This window comes from Lampetra planeri, chromosome 27, assembly GCF_965212315.1.
Source record: "Lampetra planeri chromosome 27, kcLamPlan1.2.h2, whole genome shotgun sequence".
Classification (NCBI taxonomy): domain Eukaryota; kingdom Metazoa; phylum Chordata; class Hyperoartia; order Petromyzontiformes; family Petromyzontidae; genus Lampetra; species Lampetra planeri.
Window position 1 is genome coordinate 1415773 of NC_136133.1, and position 12779 is coordinate 1428551.

At 50.6% G+C, this 12779-nt stretch overlaps 1 long non-coding RNA gene and 1 other non-coding gene across 3 annotated transcripts; both read left to right on the forward strand.

Moving 5' to 3' along the window:
* Nucleotides 1-537: 537 nt before the first annotated feature.
* Nucleotides 538-10541, forward strand: LOC144727979 (uncharacterized). Of its 2 annotated transcripts, none has more exons than XR_013587464.1 (8): nt 538-552; nt 1469-1558; nt 2650-2758; nt 3906-3942; nt 5299-5405; nt 6219-6282; nt 7208-7301; nt 8402-10541. It is a non-coding gene; the product is annotated as an uncharacterized LOC144727979 (long non-coding RNA). The 2 variants fall into 2 exon arrangements; XR_013587465.1 differs by having other exon boundaries at nt 2650-2754.
* On the forward strand, nt 3542-3608 carry LOC144728178 (small nucleolar RNA SNORD2). Its single transcript, XR_013587501.1, has one exon. It is a non-coding gene; the product is annotated as a small nucleolar RNA SNORD2 (small nucleolar RNA).
* Nucleotides 10542-12779: the final 2238 nt, after the last annotated feature.

Sequence of the window (12779 nt, forward strand, 5' to 3'; positions counted from 1 at the left end):
TGGGTGGGTAGGGAGGGGAGGGTGGGGCTGAGTGGGGCTGGGTGGGGGGTGGGAGGGGTGGGGCTGGGTGGGGAGGAGCTGCTCACCCTGTGGTGCCCTTATAAAGCTCAACGTTTAACCTACTCACGCCGGCTTGTGCCCGCCCTCACAGTCGGGCATATTTGCGGAATACACCACGCCGCCGTTGACCCTGGCCATTGACCGAGCAACCCAACGTTACTACCAGCTCCCTCCGCAGGAATGTGTGTAATGCAGACATGATTCATTGGTTTAACATCTTAACACAACTGTTTTATTGCCAGAAAGGGTCAAACTTATTCCGATATTTTGATATACCGGCAAGAGAGGCCCCATGCATGGCTAGGTCGTGTTTGGTTTCAAGTTGCGTTTCCCACGCGTGATTGACGCAGCGGTTGGGTCTGTTGTGTCCACAGAGTGGGACATTCCCGTGGTCGCCTCTACCGTCATTGCCACCACATTTTCCGGATAATAAGACGCACTTGTCCTGCTGTATATGAAAACAAGCGTTCAGTCACTGCGCCTTATAGCCCGGTAGAGTACAAGCGCGTGTGTGTGTGTGAGATACCAGATTTGGATAACTTCATTGGGCACCGGGCACAGGTCCGGCAGTGTGTATCACGTGCGTCTTATAATCCCATACATCAGTGAGACCGGCTGTGGATAAATCGTGTGCCGTGACGACCTTCTCAGGTGCTACTCGCCAACAGCACTTGCCCCAACAGTCTGTTAAGGCTATACGGAGGGATCTTTGTCTCTTGTTTTTGGGTAACTTTATTAACACCGGGCGGCAGGTTTTCGAGGGTGCGTCTTACTTTCAGGTGCGTCTTATAATCCGGTACGCGAGTGACACCGGTGTTGATAACTTTATTGACATGGGGGGAGGTTTTGATTTAAAGCTTTCGTGACTGCAGGGATTAATATTCTTATTTTATTATTTCCCTTCTACGTGACTTTACCGAAAGAACCAAGAATATGGGGGGAGGGTTTAGAGGGTGCGTCTTACTTTCAGGTGCGTCTTATAATCCGGTACGTGAGTGACACCGGGTGTGGATAACTTTATTGACACGGGGGGGGGGAATTTTGATTTAGAGGATAACTTTATTGACACGGGGGGGGGTGGGGGGAGGTTTTCGAGGGTGCGTCTTACTTTCAGGTGCGTCTTATAATCCGGACAATTCTGATCGCATTAAGTCAGCGCGCGGTGACGTCAGGCCCCGCGAGCTCCGCCCATCCGGCCCTCTCACTCCCTCCGCTCGCTTCGAGCCGTGTCTATCCGCGAGCCGCAAAGAGTTCGGCGGGATTTCCAAAAGCTATTCAATTTATCTTGTGTAATATATACACTGTAATCTATTATATATTATAAAAGATATTACATAATCATCTTGTTTAGTGACTGCAAGCTGCTTGTTATGATTGCGTTTCTAAACTTTGCGCTGTGAGGAACTAGTTGGCGGATGGATCTGCTCGACGGTGCAAGTGGGCTATATAAGGGCGCTCCCCGTGATCCACCGTCTCTTTTGCAACGGCGCCCTGCGTGGTGAGTCGCATGTCGCCAGCTGCTGGAGGCCGCCTCGCAATCACAACTAGCACTTCTATTTAACTATCGGTCTAATTCTAAACAATAATCGATAATGTTACAGGCTTGTGCGAAACCTAAGCACACTTTTATTGTGCGATTTCCTTAATTTATTATAGTCTGTTTAGTACGGCAAGCTAAACGTATCTCCACGTGTTTACAAAACCTGCGTGCAGTGTGAACTTTAAGCGGGTAGTGCTTTATCTTGCCGAGGTTCTATAAATTTCGGCGGGAGAGAGTACAGTGCGATGTTTAGTCATTGCTGAGGTCCCGCGGCTGCGCTGGGTCACGTGAACTGGTGGCTAAACGTATCGGCCTGTGTAGGCCTCGTATCCTGTGTTTATATGTATACTGTTTATGGGCTTTATTGAGGCATAATTCACCCTATGGGAGTTCTATTTGAGACTCCGCGCGCTGCTGATGTTGCAATTTCTGGGGAATGTGAACGCGGGTTGACTGCCGGGTTCGTAGCGAAGTTCGCTACTTGATTCGTGCAGGTTTTGCGAGGTGGGTGCTGCATTGGGCAGTGCGCCCAGCGCTCGCTGCGTTTTGCCGTGTTCGTAAAACATTTGCGGTCACGCGGGTGTAGCTGCAGCTTAATCGTGAAGCTCGGCGGTTAGTTTAATTACTAATAGTAAAGGAATCTATGTTGCCGCGTTATTTTTTGGATGATACCGTAGGACCCATCCCTGTTGGATAAAGTGACCGCGCTTTTTTAATGGATTGCGACTTAAATTCAGGCCGCCTGCCTAATTGTACGTTCCTGTACGGTGCAAGTTGCAAAATCGATCTTGTAGACTGCCTTGCCCAAAACGTTGCTTTTAGTGTTGACAAACTTGCAGGAATGCGTGCACTAGTTCCGTAATGCTTCATGGTTTAGCGACTTCAACTTTCGCTCTGTTCATCTTGGATCTGTTTTAATTTTAATCGTGACTTGCTTGACCCTCCTAAGACTAAACGTCGGTGTAAAAGAAAGAGCTTCGTTGCTCATCAGATTTCTTCTCGTCAGGAGCACAAATCTGATCATCGTCTCACCCCCATTGTGTGTGCAGAATGGCGAATCGCAAAATGGCGGCCTCCATGGGCCGCACGTGGCGGTGACGCGACCCACGTGGCATGGTCACATGACGTCACTTCCGGCCCTAACGGAGGGCAATGTTGGTAAGGGGCACGTGCTATTCATTGTGGAGAGCCTTGTGTAATATAACGCTGTTTATAATTTTATATATAGTAACAGGGAAATTTAGTTTTCAGATCCTTGTGGGTTACGGACGTTGCAATCGCACATTTTTTTGTCTATTTATTTCTCCCTTGTGATGGTACTTTGTAAGATGAACGTTGAGATTAATGAGGGCACGGGGTGACCAATAAGGTCTGAATTGGTCTGTAATAAGGTAGGCGCTGATAAGGGGTTGACGGGTATGGATAATCGTCGGTGCAGTGTTGCCAACCAGCGGCTTGTGCAAATTGACATTCCTGTGGCCGGAGCAAGTTTGTTAACAGTACAATTGGAATATAAAGTCACGTAAAACCTTTGTAAATCTGCTGCGAAATGAGGGCCCACGCTGTGCTGGCTGGTGCAGTTATTTGACCATACTTCACCATGCTGGTCTGGGGAGGTTGGTATCCCAGGGTTTTGGATGTCACTTGCCAACTGATGGTGATAGCCGTGAAATTAAAACTCTTTAGATTTCCAGATTGACTAACGCCAGATTAGCGTCGCTTAATCTCTGGGTCCTCTGGTTTAGAATCGGCATCACGCGTTGAGAGGATTTGGCTGCTGTACATTTCCACGTGAGATAATTTGATGGGCAGGTCGCTTCTGAGAACTATATAGTCCAGTGGGTCTTACCTGGTAACGTTAAAATACTTTTAGTTTTAGGCACGTGGCTAATTGTATTTTTGGCAGATGCTTTCTGATGGCGTTGGCCGTGTGGTTGCAGCGAGTGAAATGATGGTTACCATCTTTCGGGTCTGACGCCTGATGACCCCTTATCCACGCTGATCACTCGCCGTACAACCCCCAGCCTGTCCATTACCAGTGAGATGACGTATTTTGTCCTTGTAGAATTCTCACCTAAGGGTCCAGAACATTGTAGTTGTGAACACACCCACCACGTGGTAGTTTAGGGTCTAATGTCTATAATGCTCTATTCGCACATTAGGATCCAAATTTAGTGGAGTCTGAATATTTTTTGCACCTCCGATTATCACGGATGGCTACATACGATGCGACAGGTTCAATATATATACAGAGGCTCTGTAAAGGGGGCATGTGGCTAATCTTGTGCTCTTTGTGTTGTGGCAGGTCCGAGGTCGGTGAGCGGAGTGGATCGCGAGTGGAGGTGAGTTGTGACGGCGCGTCATTGTTTGTGCACCACAGATGGAGGGCTTTGTCACAGACACTGGCACAGCTGAGGTCCTGCGGTTTGGACCCTGGGTTTCGGCCGCCCCCAAACTGTTATTTGAACTTTATTCTCGTGCAAAGCTAGTAGCTCTTAGGCCACTTGCCAATTATTTAGAGTCCCCATAGATTAACAGGGGATCCATTGGCTCTTATAGAAACCCAAAAAACTCAGACTCGGTCTCATAAACCCAATCACCAGTCTCTACGAGAAAAGACTGTACAGTTAATTTTATTTCCGTGTAATTTGGCTTAATTCCATTTTTGAAGATTAAAAATATGGGTTTGACAAAGTCTTGCATTTGGCAGAGTGGTTAGGAAAATGCTGCCCCCCCCCCGATTTGTGGATCAAAGGTCACTTGAAGGAATCTGAGGTAGCTCTATCCGCTTCCGTGGCCCGTTCTCTTTAAGCATAGGGTCGCGCTGCGAGTTCTGAATGGATCCTTCATCTTGTGATGTGATGCCAGTGCCACGCTTGGGATTGTGTAGAAACTAATTAAAAGTAACTCCCCCCCTCTATGCGTTCGGGTCACGATGCAAACTGGAACTGCTGGTCTGTTTACCATGACCAGATCAAATTGGTTAAATTCCAGCTGAGACGGGCTGCCGCGTGGCTCTGTGCAGGATAAAGTTACAGCGCCGCCCTTCCCCGTGGCCCCGCCGTCGTTCCCCCTGCAGACAGGAAGTGATGTCATACTATCCCTCCCTGCCGACCAATCCCGTGGCTCCGGAGGGACGCTTGGGCACCGACAATTCAACCCCGATTATTTCAGAATCTTAATATTTTATTTGTACTGGAGGACTTTGAGCTATGAAGGTCTTGTTTTCAGATGTCCAGTAGGGGCACGGTCAGAAAGATACGACAAAACAAGGTTGTCAAGTCACTAAAAATAAACAAAATGTAACCTGACCAATGATCTCAATCCATGACGTTCACTTCTCGTGGTGACTTGGGTTGAGTTTACTCTCGTGGAGTGAACAATGGGGGCTATGTGAATTCGTGTTAAGGTGAACAGAGGGTCCCTTTGGCAAAGAAATGAGCAGCTTAAGAAATCTTTGGTCGCCAAGTTTTGAGAAGAGTGAGAGATGGGAAGTCTCAAATCAAGAATCTCTGAAAAGTGAATTTAAGACGTGTCTGACGAACAGAACTCTGAAAGTGAATAGCCAGAAATTTGATTCAGATATCTATCGAAGTAGCCGAAATGGCAGGTTGCGTGCGTGTTGTGCGAATTGCGAGGGGGTGGGGTGATGCTGGGCCGTTTTGTTGACCTGTGTGTGCTTCCCGTCACGTCTGCAGGTCGCTGCATCCTCTCTGCAGCTCGCCGATGCACGTCGCCCATGGCCGAGGAAAACCCGGCGGCGATTGCGGAGGAGGAGGGGTGGGAGATCCTTGAGCCCGGCAAGGTGAGAGGGCTGGCGATTCCGCAAGTGTGGAGAGCAAGACTGCTAAGATGTCTAGATTTGAAGCTTTCGTGACCGCAAGGATTCATACTCTTAGGTTTTTTCGGTAAAGTCACGTGGGTGTAAAATAATTGTAAAAAAATAAAAATCAATTGAATTATTTCCATTAATTGTATTTTTTTTATTTTTTACCTTTGTGACTTTACCGAAAAAACGCAAGTACTGCTAAAATGGACGGATTGGTGTATGCCAAGAGGCACCGTGCAGGATAAAGTTACGGCGCTGCCCTCCCCGTGGCCCTGCCGTCGTTCCCCCTGCAGACAGGAAGTGATGTCATACTATCCCTCCCTGCCGACCAATCCCGTGGCTCCGGAGGGACGCTTGGGCACCGACATTTAAACCTCTGCTATATATATATTTTTTTTATTGCTGTATTTTGTCACTTAGAAGTCTTGATGGATCATCGCATACATAGCAAGTGTGTGTAATGTGATTTCAATATGCAACTTGAAAAAGTTGGGCGTTCAGAATCTGTTTTTATCCTGGAAAAATCTGATGAGCTTTGAGCTTTCTCAGAAATGTGTCCTATTTCACATGTGGATGGCTAGGTGCGTGGATGTTGCAGCACAACGGATTTGGCTGTACTAACCTACAACGTTAGCCCCCACAGCAGCCTATAGTACCTGCTAGGCATTGCCAGCCATCCGTGCATTATCCAAGCTTAGCTCATGAGATCGGGAACATTAGAGGTGATTGGGTCATTGGTGTTTGGGTTGTACCATTTGTGGAAGCTGTGCGGGGGTTTTGTGTGCGCAGGTTGGATCGTACCATTGTGAGTGGGAACAGACCACGTCACCCGACTCGTCACCCGTTCAACCAGGTGAGAGACGTCTTGCACGCGTGTACGAGTTTTTAATCCACAATCTCTTGTGGATATGGAGGTGTGTGGGGGACTGTTTATGGACCAAGATGTGTAAATTTAGAACTGGGGGGAGACTGATGGGTGTGGTGCTGACCACCCACCCCCCTATTGTGCTGGCCTTCATAAGACCTTGCTTGTGTGCCCATAGCAGTCTGAGATTACACTGGTGGGGGGTGTGAGCAGGCAGGAATCTTTGTTTGGAGTGGCTTCTGAGTGCACCTAGCCTGGCACAAAGCACTGCTGCGCCGTCGCTTGACGGCTGTGCGTGTTGGCACACGGTGTTTGGTGGCACCGCCAGGTTGTGGTCGTTCTCGCAACCAGGTGGGTTAGGGGCACCACGATGGCCGCCACGTCAACTCCCTCGTCTGCAGGAGGTGTGTGGGATCCATCCCAATCTTGTCGCCTACTCTATTTGGAGTTTGTGCGTCTCCCCGTGGAGAGACGCGCAAAACCTCCAGGTCCTCTGGTTTTTCCGTCCATGTTTAGAATTTACATGCGTTTGAAATATTTGGCTGATATGAATTTCCACTTGACGAGTCACTTTGTTGAGCTACTATCATTAGTGATGGCCCGGTCCCATCTGAAAACTATCTATACAACTCCGGGGACCTCGCCTGGTAAAGTAAAAGATGGTTTAGTGTTGATCCCCTTCCGCTCTGGGCAGAGGCTGCGACATCTGGCGCAGCCTCAATCGTGGGAGGGGAGAGCGAACTCCCGAATCTCATCCCGGCCGGCTCCTCACCGTGAACTGGCGCCGGTTCATGCTCCGGGAACAGAATTTTACTAAACGGACGTCTTGTCACGAGAGACGGTTAAACACTTTGACGAAACGGGAGGTCCGTTTCAATGCGTTGATGCCGGTGTTGCTGAATTTTTTTTCCAGCTCTGACCTGGTGGTGGACAGACTGATGCAACGGGGGAGAGGTGGACAGATGGAAGCTGCTGGTTCCCGCTGACGACTGCCTCCATCGTCCCCGGTACGCTGCCGTCGTGCGAGCCGCAGGGAGACGTGGGGAGGGTGTCCTCAGGAGGTGGAAGCTTTGTGATATCCGCTTCCGTGGGGGGAGGGGTCGACTTATGTGCGAGCTCCGAATTTATTAGTTCCGTGTTGCGTGATGCCAAAAGAGCAATCGGGAAAACTTAGAAGTACATTTTCCTCCCACCACAAGGATGGGGGGGGGCATATGCTTTGGGGCAGTCCTGCTTGGAGCAATCTCTGGTGCTGGGGATTTTGATGAGGTTGGGCCGTGTAGGGGACTCCCACAGGCAGTTTGGTATCCCTCTAGGAAGCTGTAATGGATTTAGATGGAGTCGGTGGTGGTTGGTGATGGGGAAGCGGGAGTGTAGCGGTTAACGCGTTGCAGTACGAGCCCATGTGACCCGAGTTTGATGCTTGCCGTGAACTGCAGTGCCGATTCTCTCAACCTGTTTTGGGCCCTCAACCGAGTACCTGTTGCTGTGTAACCATCATCACTGGGGAGACGATGGTGGTTGGGTGGTTCTGGCCACCCCTCACCCCCTGGTGTGCCGTGTCGGCCTTCATAAGTTGCTACTCGCGAACACTTGTAAGGCGGCCAACTCCCACGGGCAGTCAAATTCCTGGCAGGGCTCCCCATCCCTGTCGGGGCCAAGCCTTGTGGCAGAGCAGCGGCGCTGGACTCCACAGCGGGCAGCGGTGACCCACGCTCGTCCCGTCACTACAAAGCCAGCTACAATGCAGTACAGAAACTAGGATGTGTGCCTGGTTTTATGCAAATACAACAGTCGAAGGGTTTAATTTTTCCCCCTCCGAAATGTCACCCGGATTATTCCGTCGACATCACAAGCTGACGAATCTGAGTGGTGGGGGTAGCCCTTGGTGTTGGGAATGAAGGGTGGTGCGCAGGAGCGGACATTAGCAGAGCTGCGTCCGAGATCTCTTCTCGCTGTTTCTGGTCCGCCAAGTGGCGGGGGTGGCGCTTTCCCCCCATGCATCTTGTCCCTCGCATGGCAATCAAATAGAAAACAATGTTGGTGTCGTTTGTACGTTGTGTGGTGTTTTGCTGACTGGATGGTTTCCCCTGTGTGCGTGCCTTAGGTGGTGCTGAAGCTCAAGTTGGGTTCCCAGCTGGACCTGAGAGCACTGATCTTGCTGGCGCTACCCCTGGAGCTCGTAGTTGTTGACACTTCCTGCCCCTGGAGGGAGGGGGACGTGTTGCTGCTGCATCTCCTATCCCGTGTTTCCCTTGCCACTCCAACTTTAGCACCGCTGGCTCTGTGTACCAACTCTGTGTACCATGCAAAATAAGTTCTAGACACTCCCCCGACTTACATCTACATTATACAGGGTGTTTAAAAAACATCGACCCGATTTGAAATCGCAAAATCTCTGCAACCACGAACCGCCCATGAATGAAACTCTTACCACTTGAAGTGGTGGGGCATAAGAGTTTCTCCCAGTGCACAAACAGCCCCTTACCATCAGTAATTCGCAAGATGGCGACCCCACAACACAAGGCGTTTTGCGTTCTGCAGTTCAGCAAGACTAAATCGGTAATTACGGTGCAGCGTGCGTTTCGACGGCGTTTTGCCACCGATCCGCCAATGTCAAAGAGCATTCGTCGTTGGTACCGACAATTTGAGGAAACGGGCTGTTTATGTAAGGGGAAGAGCACGGGGCGACCACGCACCTCGGAGGAAAACGTGAGAAGAATTCAAGAAAGTTTCCTGCGTAGCCCACGCAAGTCCACGCGGTGCGTCAGCCGAGAACTTGCGATCCCCCACACGACGGTCTGGCGTACGACAAGGCGACCTTCGCTCACGAGGCCATACCACTTGCAACTCGTCCAGGCTCTTGGTGCATGCGACAAAGGAAAGCGTGTAGAGTTTTGTGATGCCATGTTACAGAACATGGCGGACGACGGCTTCTTACCGCGTTTGATTTTTAGCGACGAAGCAACGTTTCATCTCGGCGGTCAAGTTAACCGTCACAATGTGCACATTCGGGGATCGGAGAATCCACACGAAGCTGTTGATTATGAGCGCAAGTCCCCCAAAGTGAACGTGTTTTGTGCCGTTTCTCAAAGAAAGGTTTACGGCCCGTTCTTTTTCGAGGGAAACGCGATAACGGGGCAAGCGTATCTCGAAATGCTGCAGAAATGGCTCTTTCCACAACTTGATGAAGATTCTAAGGACTTCATTTTTCAGCAAGACGACGCACCGCCACATTGGCACCCGCAGGTTCGACGTTTTCTCAATGACGCGTTGCCTCGACGTTGGATCGGTCGCACTGGACCCCGAGACTTGGCGCTCCACTCCTGGCCCCCAAGATCCCCAGACATCACACCCTGCGACTTCTTCTTGTGGGGATACGTCAAGGACCGTGTTTTTGTGCCGCCGTTAGCGACTGATCTGGATGACATCAAGAACAGAATCACGTCAGCGGTGACTTCAGTGACGGAAGATGTTTTGAGCGGCGTTTGGGACGAGTTCGGCTATTGCCTCGATGTTGTCCGTACAGCAGGTGGAGGGCACTTAGAGCATTTGTAACAGGTTCCGGAGACACTTGTAGAGGTAACTTCTTTATTACAATACAACACTCCAACAGTCCTGATACTCTGTTACAGCCTAGGCACACAGCCTAGCTACACAGCCTAGATACTCTACTCTGGCTACGCTCCGGAACTCGCCCTCACAAGGTCGTAGAGTCGGGAGTTCCAGAGTCCCAGCGCTGGCTCTCACAGCATCCCCGGGTCTTCAGATGGCTGGTCGTGGGTCTTGGGTCTTGAGTTACAACTGGGCCCCGATCGTCCAGGGAGCTCTCCTTTTATGCCTGGTACAACGAGGGGTGGGGCCGTGTGCGCCCCCAGATATCCCACAGAGCACACACAGCCCCCCCCTTTGGCGGCGCCAAGGGGATTAAGCGTCTGGACCCCCTGGGAACTCAACGCCTGGCGCCCAGAGGCTTAAGCGTCTGGACCCACCTGGGAACCCAGAGCCCCCAGCAGCCCCTCCCTTATGTCACTACACATTTATAAAGTGGTTAGTGAAACTTAACTCGTTAAACCGTTTGTAACTTTTTGTGTAATTGTAGCATGTTGCCATCGTGAGATACACTGCTTTAAACTTGGGTCCATCTTTTTGAAACGCCTTGTACAGTAATTATATTTTATTTAAACCAGGAATGACAAAAATACATGTTTGACTGGCTCTATGAATAAATCCCGAGTATGAATAGACCTGAGTTTGGACAGTACTTTCTGAGCAAAATAATGAATGATGCAATCTGAACCTGTTGTAATACATGATGTGTGTAAACCTCGTCACTGGGGAGACAAAGGTGGGCGTGCGTGGACCTGGCTAGCGACCCCCTCGTGTGTGCCGGCCTTCACTGGTCTTTGCGAACAGCACTTGCTCCCAGCAGTCTGTTAAGGCTACATGGGGGATCTTTGTTTTATTAGCCACGGAAGGAAGCCGGAGGAAAATACATGGAGGGCGAGGAGCGAGCATTGCCACGCTCAAGATTCTGCAAATCTTCTGAAGGGGCAATGTTCTAATGAGGGGGTGGGTGGGGGTCTCGTGATGAGGTCGTAAGCGAAGTTGCCATTGCAGCTGTGCCAGCTCCGTGCGCGTGTCTGGGTGTTGTGAATAACATCCGACGTTGAAACGGCGACGTTCTGTGCGAGGATGCTGCTCGATATGTGCAGATGTGAAATTTGCAGATTTTAATTGTTACAAATGATACGAACCTGGGTAATCTTCTTGGTTCTTTCGGCAAAGTCACGTAGAAGGGAAATAATAAAAATGTAACAATAATTTTTCAGATGTGCTGCAGCTGTCTGAAATGCACATAATATCAATAACTAACTTTAAAACTGCTTTGGTTCAATTTGTCCCCCCCACCCTTTTAAGGGGCCGTCCATAAATGACGTCACGCGATTTTGGGCGATTTTTTTTTACCCCCTCACGGCGTCACAAAGTCAGACCCCCCCCTCAAATATGACGTCACAAAGCTATGCCCCCCCCCCAAACCATATTTCCATTTTGAAAATAAAACATGCTTCAAATCGCTTTAAACTATTGTCATTGTAGTGCGTATTTAATGTGGCGCTGCACTCTGATGTTGTAGGGAGTGTTGTTATAACAACTAGTGTTATAACAATTCTATATTTAAAGTTGCACATTTTGATGTGACGTCACATTTCACCCCCCCCCCCCCCTCGTCACACATCGTCACCAGGTAAGGCTCCCCCACTTGAGCTCCGTAAGCTCCTTTTCAGAAGCGAGCCGGCCACCCACGAATGATAACGAGGTGGCTGATTATACAATCGTCATCATCACGCGGACATTGGTAGCAGCAATCAAATCGTGGACAACGCTGTAGGCCATGGGGCGCGACCCCGAGATGTCGGAACCATTGATTAGGAGCGGGAAGTGGGGGAGGTGGGGGCAGAAGAGACGTGGGGTGGTGTGGGGGGAGAGGAATGAGAGGTAATGGCGGGGATGGTTGGGAGGAGAGGGATGGAGGGGGAGAGAGAGAGAGGTCCTGGTGGTGGAGGTGGTGGAGGAGGAGGCAGTCGTGTGGCTCCGCGTGCATCAACGCAATCCTCTTAGCCCGGGCGGATGAGCCCCCATTTCCTCACCCCCATCCTGGTGCCCCCCCCCCTCCTCCTCCTAGCCCCCAGCCACACAAACACACGCAGCCCACCCCCACCGCGAGCTCCAAGGTGCACACAGCAGGTAAGCCACAAGGGGCCATCGATTTAGCAGGTCGGCACAAACCTGTCACAGCTTGACCTCTCTCTGTCACAAGTTGACCCCTCTCTGTCACAAGTTGACCCCTCTCCCCCTCTCCCTGTACGCACGCGGACTTCTCACCCCCCCCCCCCCCCCCACCTGGGCACGTTCGCCTGACCCCCCCCCCCGAATCCTATAGAACGGCCGATATGTAATCGACGCAGAGACGATCAAGGATTTGTAATGTGAACGTGTTAATAACATAATAATAATAATATTCACGTGTTTAAGCAAACGGATAGTCCACCGCCGGACTATCTAACTCATCTGAAGGCCAATGTAGACACATTATTATCGAGGCTCCACCCCGCCCCCCCCCCCCGTTTCCTATGCGTACATTGTCAGTAGACCCCCCCCCCATACGCATTTGGGTTACCCCCCTCCCCCCTCTATGCGTACTCAATGGATGCCCCCCAACCGCTTCTGAGAGTTTTCAAAGTGTACCCCAAAGAGTTTTACAGTCCGGGTCACCGGCAACTCTCCAAGGTGCACCCAAGGAGCTGGGGGGTGGGGGGGGGGCTAAGGCGGCTCGCAAGAGACACTTCGACAAACTGCGCTTCCCCAAGGAAGCTTTTGCAAAGCGCACAATAAAACACGCGTGCGGTCTTGTACCCCGGCAGGCAAGGCGTTCCATGAGGTAGGGGATGCGTTGTTGTCCAGGTGTGTGTGTGTGTGCTGTA